A 16,829-nucleotide genomic window follows, 5' to 3' on the forward strand; every position below is an offset into this window, starting at 1 on the left:
GACAGGAGAGGTAGAGGGGGAGAGAGAGACATGCAGGGACACAGAGAGTGAGGCAGAGCAGGAAAGAGTGACAGAAAGACAGGAAAAGGAAGAGATGAGGAGACAGGGAGGAGGGGGCGGAGGGCGGCGGAAGGACAGGCAGGTGATAGGAATAGGGAGCCAGAAATAGGAAGGAATCAGAGAGAGATGTGAGGAGGGGGCCCAGGTAAGAGAACAGGGAGACAGGATGGGGTAGAAAAGGAAATGAGAAAGAAAGATTCAGGGGCAGGGGATAGAAGTGTCAGAGAATGGTGCACAGAGAAGAGACATCGGCGATCAGGTGTGGGAACAACCCAGAAGATGTGGGAAAAATAGATGAGTATGACAGAAGAAGGGAGTGAGAAAGGGGAGGGTTGAGGGTGGAGACAGCGGAGGTTAAGAGAAGGAAGGGGAGAGACTCAGCAAAGAGAAAGGAAACCCATGGGAGGGGCAGAGGGAGGGACACGGGGAGGCAGAGAGATTAAAGGTGTGAAGAAGCAGACATTAAACAAAAGGGAACCCCCACCCCTCCCTTCTGCTGCAAATAATCTCTGGGCAGCGGTGGGTGAGAGTCAGGCCAGCCCTGGCCCCTGGCAGCTGCCAGTGGAGGCTGGTTCCACCCCTTCTCTGTCCTGGGAGATTCCTCCTCTTTGACTGAGCCCCACTCCGAGCCTGGTGCTATACCGAGTCACACACAAGGTCCTGTCCTCAGGAGCCAACCCCACCCTCATCTCCAAAGGCTTTCTCGTGCCTCGGCAGGGAGAATGGGTGTCTAGCAGAAGAAAACTGGAGGCAGTAAGGGGGTGTTGCTTGGAGGTGGAGAGGATGGCGCAATGGTGAAGACTGGAGCGCAACGCTGCTTCCCAGAGGGAGGGGCCAGGTCCTCTGTCACTGCCATAGTAGGCCAGGCCCATCCAAAGACACTTGGCAAAGGGTTATCTCTGGTCGGGGAGGCCTTGACTGGTCCCTCCACCTTAAGGGAGAGTCTGATAGACTGGGGCCCGTCCACCGTAGCCTGGGCCTCTCCTGCCTGGACCTTCAGGAAGCCTGGATGCAGGTGTCATGTGAACCCTGATCTCTATGGCCTGTGCTCAGGTATCATGCCTTCTGGTGAGTGTTCCTGGAGACAGTGCCTGCTCACCCACAAACACTCCTGCAGAAACTCTCACCTCGGCCTGAAGGTGCCACATCTCTCTGCAGCCTTTCCCATCGCCCCCCTACCCAACCCCGCTCCCAGAGAGCCCTCCATTCTCCTGGGCCCTACTACTCCAGGGTGCTATCCGTGCCCGTCAACCCCTCACACCCAGAGCCAGGCAGCTTAATTGAGATCTCAAATATGAAATTCTGGAGCCTGAAAACTTCCACCTGGGAACTGTGCACGGAGGCTGGGACTGACAGGCAGGTATTGACATCCCGTCAATGGGCAGCCATGGAGGCTGCTGCCTCCCTGCCACTCTCGGCCTGCGTGGCTGCTAGGAAAGCCACAAGGAGGAAATAGAGACCTCTTACCTTGTCCCCATCCCTGGCCTATAGCTACAGTGCATGGGACAGAAGAGGCAGAAAGAGGAGGTGGAGGCCTGGATCCAGCAAGGGCCCTGAGGCCAGCCCCTTAGGTCTATCTGCCTCACCCGAGCATCATGGCAATCCTGTGCCCTTGTGTCACAGAGGAGGAATGGCCAAGCTCAGAGAGGCTAAGTGATTTGCCTGAGGTCACACAGCTGGGACTGCGAGGATGGGGCAGTTGGGACTTCAACACTAGCTGCTAGATCCACAGTCTGGGCTAATACTTTTCCACAAACATGGATGTTTTTCCTTATCTCAGTGAAAACCCTGCCGGGCTCATGGCAAGCCAGCCACCCCCTTCCCTGGAGCAACACTCAGAGCCCACCGAGGCTCCTGCTCCTCCACCAGAAGGACCTCTGTTCTGCTGGGGCAGCTGCCGGGCAGAGCCCAGTGCTACACAGGCTCATTTCCTTCCCCCTTGGGGCTAGTGATATGAGTTGGAAGGGCAGGAGAACAGTGACAATAGTAGCGCAAACACTTCATGGTAACTGCGTGCCAGGCTCTGTTTTAAGTGCCCTGTGTCTATCAACTCACTTAGCCCTACAGCAACTCTGAAGCAGCCACTCTGGTGATCCTCACTCTGCAGATGGGAAGCAGAGAGGCAGAGGTGGTAAGCAAACACAGCATGGCAGAGCCCGCCCTGTCCACTGTGACTCGCCGCGCTCCACCAGCTCCGCGTGGTGAGCAGTGGAAAAGGGTATCTGTTGGAGGAGGGGCTGGGTCGCTGGTTTATCGAGCACCTGATATGTGACAAGGGTTTCCACTTTCAATATTGATTTAAACTTCACCACAATCCCAGGACACAGGAGATGGACTGCGAGTCCAGAAGTCACCTCAATGTCTAGCCATCATATCCTGGGAGGGAGGCAGACCCTGCTGCTTCTGCTGCTACTACTACTGATAATAATAATAGCAATAATAAAGAAGAGTAGCCGGCGGTGAGGACTCGCTCTGTGCCAGGATCTTCAAGAGGATTAACCTCATTTAATCCAACAGTTGTTGGGAGGTCATTACTATCATTGTCCTCTCCATTTGCACATAAGAACCAGAGCTACAGAAAGGTGTAGCTGCCTGCCCGAGAGTGCCGGGCTAGTAAGCGGTAGAGCTGGGGTCTGAAGCAGGCAGTCTGGCCCCAGAGCCTCTGCTCCTGAGCACTGTGTCCTGCTGCCCCTCAGCCACTGCCCTGTTTGTCTGTCCTCCTCCAGCAGCTGCGTGTGGACCCTGCCTGGTCTCTCCCCAGCCCCCTTGCTTCCCGAGTCTTGGAAAATCGGGTGCGATGAAGCAGCAACAGGGTTGCTGCTAAAGGAGGAGTAACAGGGTGAGGCTGAGCCTTGGGAAGAGGCTGGCACCAGGAATGAAGGGTCAGGCTTGGAACAGTCTCCTACCGTAAATGGCCCTTCGGAAAGAGGGCCGGAGGAAAGGGCCTGCTTCCCAGGATTTAGAGCAGGAAAGCAGCTCCAGCTCCTGGTTCTTCTGCCTTGAGTGAGTGAGTGAGTGAGTGAGTGAGTGAGTGAGTGAGTGAGTGTGTGTGTGTGTGTGTGTGTGTGTGTGTGTTTGAGCCACCTGGCTTAAACAGCCTTGGTGGTCAAGTTTTCCTTTGCCAATAACAATAATAACCAGTGTTCATTGAGCGCTAATCTCGAGCCAGGAAGTTTACATGCTTTTATCTCTTTTAGCCTTCTGACAACCTCCAGAGTAAGCGGCTGTTATCATCCCCACTTAGAGAAGGAGGAAGCTAAGCAGTTTTCACTTTCCCTGAGGAGTGGAGCTGAGACCAGACCTGGATCCACTGGGAATCAGAGCCCACACTCTTAGTCATAAGTAAGACTGTTCCCAGCCCCAAGCAGCTGAAAGGATGGGCTGCATGAGAAAGTCATGTGAAATTGGCACTATTCAGACTCTAGTGACAGAACCAAACTCATCTCCTGCTCATGTGGTCCTGTCCACCCCCTCATGCTCCTGACAATACGAACCATGGATCCCCTTGGATCTGGGGAGCCTAGGACACCCCCTTCATTCATGCCCACATCCCACTGGTACTCTGGCTGGTAGGTTCCACCTTCTGAATGTCTCCCTCCTTCCATCTCCACACATGCTTTTGCTTGGGCCCTGCCATCTCTGGTTTGGATGGATGCAGCGGCCTCCAAAGCGGCCTCCCTGCCTCCGGATGTGCTCCCTTAAAGTCTGTGCTCAGCACCATTGCCTCCAGAGTGCTGCAGTAAAGCACAACTCTGGCCGTGTCCCTCAGCCACTGAAACACTCTTCAAGGGCTAGCCATGACCCACAAGGAACATCCAGGTGCCTGAGCTGGGCTCCCAAACCAGGCTTCCCATCATGTTCTTGTCCTTCCACCCACACACCCTCAACCTTGCCCACATTCTTAAAACATCTTGGAATCAGTCGGGCCCTTCAGAGACAGAAAGCACACTCACAGAGGGATAGCAGAAGACTTTGCCTTCAAAGGGTTTCATTAAAAAGAGGTGGATGGGGATGGGGAACCACAAGAGAACATGAACTAACCCAGGGCTAGCAGTGACCCAGCTGTTTCCAGACTCAGGAAGGAGAGAGAATCATGCAGGTCAGCACTACTGAGTGTGGCCCACAGGTGGATGCTTGTCCATGAGCTCTTTGTTCCTGGTCCATGATCAGACAACACAGAAACTGAGAGTAAGCTTTAAGAAAATTTTGTGGCTATTTGGCCCTGATTGTGACATCTAAGTGCATGATCATCTTTTCTGCTTTATTCTTACAAAAGCATTGGTCTGCAACGGAGTGGGGAAAAACCAAAGCTTGTCCTCCACCATAAATAGCTTGAGAAGCACTGATGTAGAGCAGGGGTCCTCAGCCTCAGCACTACTAACACTTAGGCTGGATAAGTCTTGGTTGTGGGGCTGTCCTGTGTGCTGTAGGATGTTTAACAGCATCCCTGGCCTCTACCCTCTGGGTACCAGTGGCATCACCATTTGCCACAACTAAAAATGTCTCCAAACATTGCCAAATGTCCTCTGGGGGATAAATCTCCCCCGTTGAGACATACTGGTCTAGAAAATTTAGGGACAGAGGCAGCCAGGGGCAACCACACAGGCTGAGAGGACCAGATAAACAGTACCCTGGCCTCACTCTCTTCCCTCCTCCCAGTCTTCTGCTACTTGTCCCCCATGGCTGAACCTAACCAAAAGCCAGCGTTTATGGGTGCACACTGGTCAGCCTTTCAGGTCACACAGCAGCGGGGAGGAGGGCAGAGTGGATCTGGAGAGGCAAAACATGGTATCTGGCACAACCACCAGGTCACAACCCTCTTTGTGAAAGACTCATCCTGAAATCCTGATAGATTTCTTTCCATCACATAAATGAGCGACATCTCTTTTAGCAGGAAACATGCATTGCTATTTTAAGTTGCTCCAAAGTGTTAACTTTAATTAAGCTCATATGCTCTCAAGTACAATTTAAAACTATAACCCCAAGCACTTACCCAGGAAAAAATAAAACAGGCGGTAAATGGCTGCTTCTGAGATGTTTTTCTTTCTTTCTTTCTGTTTTTCATATTAATATTCTTTTGGCATTTGTTCATTCAATTTAACACTAGCAAACAAATCTACAGCTGATTTCTACAGCTGATAGCAGCCTCCCTTGTCTTTTCCCAGGCTCCTATGCTTTCTTGCTTCCAGGTAGAGTTGGCCAGTGGAGGCTCTGGAAGAAGACTGATGGGTGGGAGGAGGCAGAGAGAAGCCTGGTGTTTCTTCCCTTTTTTTTCTGCTTCAACTAGTGTCCCCCTGTCAGCTACCAGCTCAGTGGGGGTGGCGGGGTCTAGCTCCTGCCAGACCTTAGGATCTTAGGCTCTGATCATACCGTCTCCTCCATGTACCTCCATCCTTGGGCGGGGGTGGGCGGTGGCACCTGCTGTAGCTAATCTCTGTGATGCCTAGCTGTTCCCTGGTTGACCCCTCAGCAATTCCATCACCTGTAACCTAACCCCTGTACTGAATTCCCTCTTAGGTCTAGAGTGCTCTTTTTGTTCCTTGCCTGAATCCTGGATGAGACAAGGAGATAAACTTCACCCGACAGGAAGGGAAAACTTAACTTTCTCCTTGCACTTTGGGAGAAAACTATGATTACTTTATGTCAGCAGCCGCACCTCTGGGCCTAGTAGAGCTCCAGTTGTAGGAAGCACTCTGCTACCTCCTCCGAACCACTCGTCACTCCCCAAATCCACCACCTGACCCCTTCGCATAGAGCAGCCCCTCTTCCTAGAAAGAGGGGCTGTCCTTCTCCACCCGGTGACCTCGACTTTCAAGGCCTGACTCCACGTCACCTCTGACCCGACCCAGAACCCTCCTGCCCTCTGCTCCCACAGCAGCCCCCGCATCCCTCTGCTAGAGCCCTTCTCTGTGGAGAAGCGTGTCTTCCTGGAGGACACAGGCTGGGCTGTTTCTTCATCTTTGCGGCTCCCCTGCCAATCATGATATCTGGCCTCCAGTCACTGCTGAGTAAATATTTACCCTATGGTTGAGCAGTGAATGAACGAGCACTTTGCTAAAAGTTAAGGCCTATACAAATGTGAGGGAGTCTTAGTTAAATGTGATGGCTGGCTAACGGCGCTCTCAGACACTGGCTGGTCCTGAGGAGAACTTTCGGGAGAGGCGTTTTTCTGCATCCTTGAAGAGCACCCTGTGGACTCCTGATAACCCTTATGGACACGCATGTAGATATGTGTTGGGGTGTGCGAGTTCAGGAGTATAGGTGGATGTGTATGCATGTGTGTGAAAAATGTGTCGGGGCATATCTGCGTGTCTATCGTTTGAGAACCGGGTGTGGGGCTATTTGTGAGCCTGTGTGTGTATGTGTGCATATGTGTGTATAGGTGTTCACATATACATGGTACACAAAGGTTCTGGTTCCAGACAATGCTAATCACTGACCTGGCCCTCTCCCACCCCACCCCCCAGCCCCGAGAGGCTCCTACAGATCCCCTAACACTTCTGATGGGACTCCCGGTGTGACTTCTCCCAGAGACACTTGCAGACCAAGCCTGCCCTTTCCTAACTGCTACCGTTAAAGCTACCATGTGGGGCGTCTGGGGATGGGAATTGGGGAGGTCCTCATAGTACCCCCCTGGGCCTCGGGGCAAAGCCTGTGAGCTGACCGCCAAGGTCCACTGACCCCTTCTCGTGGGCTCACTCCAGACTGCATTCCCCAGCTGCCTGCACAGTTATCGGTGTCCAGGTGGGAGGTTCTGGCAAATGGAATGCGGTGGCAGCAGTACGTGTGACCGCTGGGCCAAGCCTTAAAAGGTGGGGGTGGGCGGGTACCTGCCCCATTCTCCTCTCCTTTTGCTGGCTGGACCCTGGGTGTGGTGGTCAGGTTTGGCCATGTAGATGACAATGAGGCCTACCCGAGGGGTGGTGGAAACCAGGTGCCCTTCCATGGGAGGAGGGCCTCCTGGCTAATGCGGTAAACCGCCCAGGACTCTTGGGAGAATGAGTTTGAGACCTTTTGTATTTGCATCATTTGCTGCAGTAGTTAGCCTCTCCTGACTAATACAGCCCCCCGGCAGATAAGATGAGGTGAACCCGAGGAGTGGGTTACGTGTAGTGTGTGACAGAGAAAAAGAGAGGGGGTGAGTGCGTGGGGCTGGGTGTGTGTTTGCGTAAGAGGAAGAAGTCGGTGCTGGCATCTACACAAGAAAGGCAAGTCCTGCCTTCCTGGGGTTGTCAGCCAAGCCACCTCTCTTACTTCCAGCCTCCATCCCCCTCAGCCCCCAGCACCACCAAGTCTAGGTGCTCTACCTTCCCTCTCCCCTCCCCCATCCATCATGCACCCAGCTGCCTGTGAGCCCCAGCACTAACTTGGAGAAGCCACGTCAAGCTGCCCTCACTCTACTTCCTCCACTTCCCTGGTTCTGCACCCTCATTACTGGCTCTTCACAGAATCACCAGCCTGACAACGTCTCTGACCAGCCATGAGATCTCAGGGCACATGAAAGGCCAGCTCCCAGGCCTCCCCCTCTCCCTGCCAGCCACAAAGGGGTTTGTTTGCTTCCCTGTCCAAGTGCAAGGTTGCTGAGGACACGTGGCTGGTTCTGTCTGGCCTACGACTTATTGAGTACATGTGCCATGTATGGGGGACTTGACGGGCAGGGTCTCAGATTCTGCGCACCGACTCTGTGCAGCAGGAGTAATTATCCCCATACCACAGATGAAGAAACTGAGACTCGGGCAGATCGGTTACCTGCTCAGGTTCACACAGCTGGAAAGCGGCTGAGCCAACAGTGTAAGCCAGGTCTGCCAGGCCACTGAAAGTGATCTCTCCTATACTGTATTACCTTGAACTGAATTGAGCAGAATCAGACTGTAACAGGAAGCAAGTATTAGAGTCAGGCTAACAGTTTGATAGCAATTAAAAAACAAAACCAAAAACACAAACATACATTATTACACTGGCAGCTAACATTTATTGAACACTTGCTATATGTCAAGCACTGTTCTGAGCACTCTACCTGTATGAACGTATTTCACCCTCATAGCAACTCTGTGAGAGAGGGACTATTATTATCCCCATGTTACAGAAGAAGAAATCAAGGCTCAGAGAAGTTAAATGATTTACCCAAGATCACACAGAGAGAATGTTTGTGCCTAGTCAAGATTTGAACCCCGCACTCTCACATTACCTCAATCAGTGCTCTTGATGACCCTGGGAAGTACCTTGCATAATTAAGCTCCCCATCCTAGAGACAGTGGTTAGCTGAATGGCCCTGAGGCCACATGGCTAACCAGGTTAGAGATGGAATTCCCATGAGTGATGAGGGTTGTTGTGCTACTTCTGAATAATCTTGGGAGGTCTGAAGGAAGTGAGCTACGTGGATATCTCTTGGCAGTTTCTCCCCACCCACACACACAGAGGGCACTGCCAGTGCAAAGGCCCTGAGGCAGGGACAGTGAGGAGGCTGGTATGGCCAAACAGAGTGATGGAAAGGGAGAGTGGTAGGAAATGAAGTCACCAAAGAAGTGCTCTGACTCTGAGGATGTGCTGGGTGCCAGTGCTGAGAAGGATTCTGAGGCTGTGTTCAAACTCAGTGGGACAGAGTGCTGTGGGTCTGGAAGAACCAGTGTTTTATATTTGCTGTTTCTGGTCTGGGGATGAGAGAGAAGTTAGAGAGAACTACTGCAATTATCAGTACAAGTTGCAGAATCCCTTTTCTGGTTTTGGTGCCAGATGCTGGCCTTTCTTGAATGCACGGCCCTCAGGGACAACAGGGGAAGGTGCGGGGCTGCTCTTTAGAATGGGATTATCATGGATCTGGCATGACTCAGTCAGGGCTCAAAGGATCAGGAGCCTCTTTTCAACTTCTGAGAAGGGCGAGGGGCCAGGTGCCAGGCTCTGCCGCTGCCCTATGCCTTTGCCCCTCCTGAGGATGGGGGCTCCCCATGTGCCCCGGGACATTTGGTCTTACTGGCAATCACTTTACTCTGTCAGCACATAAAGGAGCCACATTCAACATGACTGGGATTCTGAGGCAAAGAACTCCAAAGTCCATTCCCACAGCCCTCAGGACAGCAGGCAGGGTAAGGGATCAAAACTCCCTGTAGAATTGGCTTCTAGATAAACCATTTTTCTCTCCTCCCCCAGCCTCTCTTCTACAAGCAGCCAGAGGGATCCTGTTAACACCCAGGTCAGATCAAGTCCTTCCTCTGCTCAAGGACCCCAGTGAGGCTTGTCTCATGTAGTCAACGTCTTCACATGGCTCACAGGCCCCTTGTGATCTACCTCTCACCTCTCTGATTTCCTCTTCTCTTACTCACCCTGCTCACTCTGCACCAGTTTCCTGGCCTCCCTGCTACTCCTCAGACTTGCCTGGGGTACTCCTGCCTCGGGGCCTTTGCACTGCCTGTTGCCCTTACATGGATGCTCTTTCTCCAGATGTCCACATGCTCATTGCCTCACCTCCTCCTGCCTCAGTGTTATCTCCTCTGACCGACCCATCTAACATTGCCCCCCACCACCAAGCCCCTTACTCTGCTCTATTTTTTTTCTCATTGCATTTTTATTGCCTGAGAAACACTATCATTTGCTTATTTACTAGGCTTACTGTTAATTCTCTCTTTCTGTCCTTCCGCTAGAATCTCAGCTCCCTAAGATCAGGGTTTTTGGTCTGTTTTGTTCCCTCATATTTCCCCAGCCTCTAGAACAACACTTGGCACACAGTAGACCCTCAAAAACCTTTGTAGGGCAGGTGAACGAAATGAATATTCTGTATTGGCACTGCTCAATATAGTAGCTACACATGGTCTTTTAAATTTAACTTCAAATTAATTAAATTTAATTTAAATAAAAAATTCAGTTCCTCAGTCATAGTAGGCACACGTGTGGCCTGTGGCTGCCACACTGGACAGCACAGCTGTGGGGTGGCCGGCCATCGCAGTCCTACCAGCCGCCGGCGCTCTGAGAGAGCGGGCTGAACAGCCTTGTTACGCCCTCCAGCAGGTGGGAGGAATACCATCACTTCCTGCATGAGCCCCAGACAGATGGGCCAGGCCAGGGAGTGTTGTCGGGCTCAGGGACAGCTCCTGTGCTGGGACGGTTGGTCTTGAGGGCTTCGATCCGGGCCTCTAGCTCTGTCTCCCCAGCCATTCTCTCTGTGACCCTGGAGAGCTGCATCACTTGTTTTTGTTTCTTCCAGCTCCCCTCGGCTCCTGGGACCTCCAGGTTCAAAGGGGTCCCTCTTCGGTTCCTCCAGGCCTGACTCAAGCTCGTCTGCCCTGGGAGTGCTCTGTCTCTCCTCTGCCTCCCCCTCAGCCTGTGGTCCAGCCCTCTCCCAAGACTCCCTCCCCTTGGCAGGGCAGCCCCCTTTATGCACAGTCCTCAGGCGGGGGCTTTGGGTCCCTCTGGTCCTCTGTTGCTATACCCTTGTTCCTGCTTTTCTACTTCCCATCCACTAGTTACCCTTATACTTTTGTTGCCTAAGTCTCTATAAAGAAAAATCCCTGATAAATCCAGTCACCGCGATCAATATCACCCCTCTGAGCAATACCGACCATTGGAAAGAGAGGCGGCAGGGGGCAGTGGTGATGAGCAGAGACTCCAGAGCTGGGCTGCTGGGTTCAGATGCTGATTTTGCCTCTTCCTATCTGTGATAACCTAACCCATCAAGGGCCACTCCTTAGCCTGTCTGTGCCGTAGTTCCCTAGAAATATCCTAGTTCTGTAAAATGGGGCATTTATAATGTCTGCCTTGTAGGGTTGTTATGAGGTTTGAATGAGTCATGATTCACGAGGATCCTAGGTCAGTGTCTGGCCCACAGTGAGAACCACTGGCGGGCTGGTTATATAAAGGACTGGATGGTGCTGAACTAAAAGAAACGTGTCCCTGATAGTGGAAATCCAGGCCTCGAGAGTTTGTGGCTGGCAAATCTGTCAGCTAGAAACCGGGAGACGCGGGCAGTGCCTGGATCCTGGCTCGGCCAACAGGAGACGTCGCAGCTGCAACAGTCACAGCAGCAGGGTGTGGTTCCCTTTGTACGTGACTCCAAAAGGCCCTTTCGGAAGACACGTGGTGACAGTGTTAGTTCAGCCCCGGCTGAGCGATTGCAGAGATTACTGGAAACTAAGCCAAAGTGAGCCGAGCCCCAGCAGGCTGCCTCTTTGTCCATCCCCTGGAGGGAGGGCTTACCTGGTGACAGGTGAGGACCTGACCTGGGGAGGCCCTGTCTTTGCTCCCTGACTCAGGAAGCATGGCAGATCCAGCAGCCTGGCAAGAGTTTAGGAAATCGCTGCCCTGTGTTTGGCTGAAACAAATGTCAGGCAGGGAGTTTTCCCTGCTCCGTGGTGCTCCTCCACGAAGAGGGTGAAGCCAGGAGGTCAGAGTGTGGGCACTGGGACTGGACCACCGGTGTTTAAAGCCTGCTTACTGACTCTGTGACCTTGGGCAAGCCACTTAACCTCTCTGTAAAGGCAGACAGGTGATAGGGCCTGCCTCACAGGGTTGCTATGAGGACTAAATGAGTCAGTGGCTGGAATTGAAGCTGTGTTTGGTCCAACACAACCATAGTGTGTGCTACTGATTATGACTGAGGGAGTCATCTGGTCCCAACAAGGGCAGAGAGATGAATCCAGCAGGCAGGAGGGTAGATTAGATATGGACTAGTGAGGCAGATGCACAGGCGCACAGCCTTGCTCAGGCCCAGCCATCCGAGACCTGGCAGTCGTCCCTGTGCGGGCTGCTGGCCCCAGCCCGCCCTCCAGCCCGCACTTCTCTGGCCAACCCCCCAACATGTGGCTGGCCCTTTCCAGTTCTCCCTCTGCCATCTCTACCCGCAGACCACAGGAAGGGCAGGCTGAGGGGGGCCCACAACCCCCTTTTAGCAGGCTCCTCTGGCTGTAAGCCCTCCACTCACACACTTCCAGGGCCATGCCAGGCCACCCACCCCTGTTCCACGCCACTCTGAGTGGGTCAGAATCTCTGCTCACACTGGGCTGTGGTCTGGCAGCTGCTACTTTCTCCCATTGGACCCAACTTAACCCCATGGGGCACCTGGAACAAGGTGTTTCTTTCTCCAACACATACATGTCTGTGCTTCCCAAATGCTGCAGCGGCTCTCCCACCCCACCTGGAGTTTCCACTTTCCCAGAATTAACATTTCCATCTCTTCTGACCATTTCTTTGGGGCAAGGTTTCCAGCTTGCATCCCAGCTGCTCCCCTCTGATCACACGCCAATTTGTCTTCAGCCCTCCTGTGTGTGTGTGTGTGTGTGCAAACGCGCATGTGTGTTGCAGGGGGGGGGGGTTCCTGAACCAGAGAACAGAGTCATATTCCCCCAGCCAGACATCCTACTTCTCCTGAGGCCTCCCCACCCAAGACAATGTTGGACTTTCTGGAAGTTGTACCGCACCAGAGGCTCACATTGAGCAGGTGGCTAATGGAAACACCCTGTGATTTTTCCAGGGCTGCTATTCAGCCATTGTTCCCATTCTGTTCCCCTAAAGCAGCATTCTGACCACTGTAGGCTGAGCCAACCCAGGCTAGGTCCCCAGCCCACATCAGGCCTCTCTCCATCTCCCTGTAAGTCTGGATCTCTCTGTCCCTCCTCATCCAAGTTTCTGTAGACATGGAACTTTCCTCTCCATGTAACTGTCCTTAGCTCCCAGCCCCCAAGGACTGGGTCAGCATACCTCAGGGAAAAAAATGTAAGCATTGAGATTTGGCAGAAATCTCTCCTCCAAGACTGGTTCTGCTCCCAGCCAACTGTGTGACTCAGGTTCATTTTTTTCCTCTCTCTGAGCCTCAGTTTGCTCACGTGTGAAACGAGGATAGCAGTCCCAACCTGCAGTAAGTGTGAGAAATAAAGTGTAATGGGGATAAACACAACTGCCCCCTCCACTCGCCTCCCAGGGCCACTTGGTACTCAAACGATGATGAGGGTGGCGATGATAGTTGCCATTTATCTCCTCAAGGAGCTGAGAAAAGTCGTTCAATAACAGTTCATCACTTACAAAAAAACAAACAAACAAAAAAAACGTACAAGGTGTCAGACCAATTACAACTCGTTGTAAACACAGGAGTGAGGAAAACGAAGGTTCCCCACCAGCCACATCCAAACACTCTAGCACAACCAGCAGACTCCAAGCCAATGCCACCCAATGATGTATTTGATAGACAACTGCCCATAATTTCCTGGGGACACCACGCAGGGGCAAAGTCACCTGTGGCACCAACCTCCTTAATGGTGCTATCGCTTCAGCCGCACATGCGCTAACATTGGACTACCGAGAAAAGATTTGTACGGCTTTTGCACAAGAATGCCATGCAAGTTCATGAAGCGTTCCACATTTTAGTGAAATTTTGACACACGTTTACAACCTGGATGAATCTTGACTGTTATGCTAAGTGAAATAAGCCAGATGCAAAAGGGCAAATACTGTGTGTTTCCTCTTAGGTGAGCTATCTAGAGTGGTCAAATTTATAAACAGAAGGGAGGAGAGTGTTTGCCAGGGCTGGGGGGAGGTGGGAATGGGGAGTTAGCATTTGATGGGTACAGAGTTGCAGTTGGCGGTGATGAAAATGTGGTGAAGATGGATGTCGGCGATGGCTGCACAACAACATGAATGCACTTCAGGCCCCTGCCCTGTACACTTAAAAATGGTTAAAACAGTAAATTTTATGTTGTGTATATTTTAGCACAATAAAAAAAAATAGTGGCCAAAAAGATGCTCTCACAAAGCAAATTCTGCCAGGTGGGCAGGAAGAGGAGAAGGTGTTGGAAACATTTGTCACTTCAGTGTGGCTGATGCACACTCGGGTGGCAGTCACCACCGGCAGGGGCGGGGACTTGGTTGGCCCAGTCAGGTCTCGGGCTGTAGGCAGAATCTGGGGAGGGGGTAGGGTGGAGTAGAGCAGGCCCCCTGGCCATCTGCTTGCTCTCTTTTACACCTGTCCTGTCTGTTGAAGAGCAGGCAGCTCCAGAGCAGAGCTTGGCACACAACAAATACATACAAAGAGGCTGCAGAAGACAGAGCGTGGTGGCTCCCAGCATCCTGCTGTGCTGTCCGCTGGGTCTGGGCTCAAATCCCACTCTGCTGCTGACTGGCTGTGTGAAACAAGGCGGATTATCTAAGCCTCTCTGTATTAGTTATGTAGGATGCTACTACCTACTTTGTAGTCCTAGTGTCAAGATTAAATGAGATAAAGTGTGTCAAACATTTGGCATGACACCTGGCAATAAATCAGTGAACAGCAAACACTTGGTTTTGTTTGAATGACAATGGTAATGTCAGTGATGACCCCTGATAGAAAACATCAAGATGACAGGAAGTCTTCAGTCATTTCATGGATGGGTTTCGGGGCCCTCTCTGACTTTTCCCACTAATTTTAATCCCCTCCCTCTGTCAGACCAGAAAAGCTCCTTGAAGAAGGGACCTGTGTCACCCCTCATCCCAGGTACATCTGTGCTGTGGTGGAAAAGCCTATTGACTGTGCAGTGTAGGTAAGTCACTTCTGAGCCTCACTCAATTTTCTTGCCTGCAAAGTGGATTAATAGTATTGATCCTATGGTATCTTTGTGAAAATTAAATACAATGATATTTGTTCAGTACTGAGTTCAGTGTTCAGGGTATGTCTGTGCAATAAAATGCAGCCATGATTATGCTTGGATTTGGTGTCTGAAGATCAATTCAAATCCTGGCCCTGCCAGCTGCTGGCTGAGTGATCTTGAACCAGCACACTGCACCCCTCTGAATCTCAGTTTCCTCATCTGTCAAATGGGAATGACAGTGCTGCTCCCCCACACCCATAGGACTACTGGGAAAACCTACCAAGCTCCTGCGACGCAGTATATAAATGGTCACATGCTCACAAAAGTGAGGTGTCATTTTTTTATAATGGGGACTCTCGTCACCCCTGCATGAATCAGTGGCCAAGAAACTGGCTGGCACCTCCCTAAGGGCCGCTCCAAGCTGTGTGCCTGGAGGCTGGACCCCACGACTGAGGCGCCGGCTCCATGTCCTGCTTGCTAAGCTGCAGTGCCATCGTGCCTGCTGCCTCACCCCACAGAGAGATGCCCTTTCCAGCTGCGGTCGGGAGGAGCCTGCTCAGCACTTCTCCGGCCTCCGTTTCTGATGATCCTACCCCGGACACCTCTGCCTCTAACAAGCAGGCTGGCCGGGAAGGGATTAATCACGGAGGGGAGATCAACCAGTGAAGCGAGAACTCAGTGGGCAGTGGGGAGGCCGCTCTGTCCAGTCAAGTGGATAGGGGAGCAGGGCTTTCCCACCCACCAAATGTTCTCCAGTCTAGCGGATGGACAAGTCTCTAACTCTGCCTCTGTCATAGATTTGCTTTGTGACTGTGGGCAAGTCACTTTCCTTCTCTGTGCTTCAATGTCTAATTCTGACATTCTAGAATTCCACAAGCATATCACCAGGAGAGGGGTGACAGGAGCAAGGAAGAGAGAGGAAGAGGGAAGTCGAGGTCCAGCCACCAAAGGGCTGTGGGATTTCGGGCACCAGGCCTCCAATTCTGAGAGCACATGGGATTTGGCACCAGAGTGACCTGGGCTCTGGGCTCAAGTCCTGGCTCACAATTTACTGGCTGAATAATCTTTACCCCAGTATTTAACTTCCCAGAGCTTCAGTCTTCTTTTTTGTAAAAGCAGTCTGCAAACCTAATTTGCAGAGTCACATGAGGATTGAAATAAAGTATGGAAAGCACTGGCATACAATTTATACTCAATAGACCATGAATGTATCAAGTGAATGCTTACCTACTTTATCATCTGTCAACTATCTGTGTGTCTATCTGTCTGTCTACCTACCTACGTATCAATCCTCTATCATCATAGTTTTCATAGAGAACACTCACACCATCCAACCCACCCAGCAGGCCCTCCTGCAGTGTGGAGGTGAACTGTCTGGGGGCACTGGTCGGTTGTCTGGGGCCTCTGTGCTGACAGGGAAGATAAACTTCACTATGGGATTTCTTTAGTGGTCTGGCCTAGAGGTGCATTCAATCTGGTTTTAACTGGGAGCAACTAAAAGCAGTATTATTATCCTCCCCACCAACCCGCTCTCCCCAAGCCTGGGGGCAGCAGCTCCTGTGGGGACAAGGAGCCTTTACTTCAGTGCCCCTGGAGGATAGCCCTGAGGGTCTGCGATCTTAGTGTGGAAGTAGTCCTGTGAGTAAATCACAGACTTACAACTGTAATTTTCCAGGAGTCTCTCTAGCACAGTTATTGGGGTGCAGGGGTCTGAGGCCCGGGAAAGTGGCTTGCCTTTCTCCCTCTTCTGCTCTGTCTGGGAGAGGTGATGCCAGGCCACAGCGGGAGCGAGGCTGGTGCTGGGCCTGCCCTGCTTCCACACACGAGGGCGGGATGGAGGGTGCAGCCTCGCGGGGTAGCTGTGTGAGTGTGTGCCTATTGGTTGGCGCACATGAGAGTCCACTGACTGGTGTGTATGTGTGTAGGTGTGTTGTGTGTGTGTGTGTGTGTGTGTGTGTGTCTACTGACCAGTGGAGAAGCATCCTTGGTGTGTGAAGAGATGAGAGGAGGGTGTTGGTCTGAGGCTGTGAGCTGAGCATCTGTGAGTATTTAAATGAGGTAAGCATTTGAATGAGTCACAGCCTGGAGAAGATGTCCTCCAGGGCCCGCCAGGCTCTGTGTTGTCTGGCCCAGGACCCCCGCTCTCTCCCTCTGCTGCAGCCCCCTCCCTGCCCAGGGCCCCCGTTGCTCCTCAGACATGAGGCCTTGCCCTGGCTGTTCCCT

The 16,829-nt window shown here is 52.2% G+C and overlaps 1 protein-coding gene across 5 annotated transcripts in view; it reads right to left on the minus strand.

The window, feature by feature from the left end:
* Positions 1–16,829, minus strand: part of LRFN2 (leucine rich repeat and fibronectin type III domain containing 2) — a 169,129-nt gene that overhangs the window by 3,503 nt on the left and 148,797 nt on the right. The window contains exons 3-4 of one of the 5 annotated variants that reach the window (XR_004313574.1): positions 12,748–12,899; positions 3–7,929 (exon numbers count right to left, since the gene is read on the minus strand). The exons of 3 other annotated variants lie outside the window; for them this stretch is intronic. The gene's annotated coding sequence lies outside the window, so the exon portion shown is untranslated. Of the gene's footprint in view, positions 1–2; positions 7,930–12,747; positions 12,900–16,829 lie in introns of those variants that run through there. One more of the 5 variants, XR_004313575.1, reaches the window with a different exon arrangement.

Source organism: Camelus ferus, chromosome 20, assembly GCF_009834535.1.
Source record: "Camelus ferus isolate YT-003-E chromosome 20, BCGSAC_Cfer_1.0, whole genome shotgun sequence".
Classification (NCBI taxonomy): Eukaryota; Metazoa; Chordata; class Mammalia; order Artiodactyla; family Camelidae; genus Camelus; species Camelus ferus.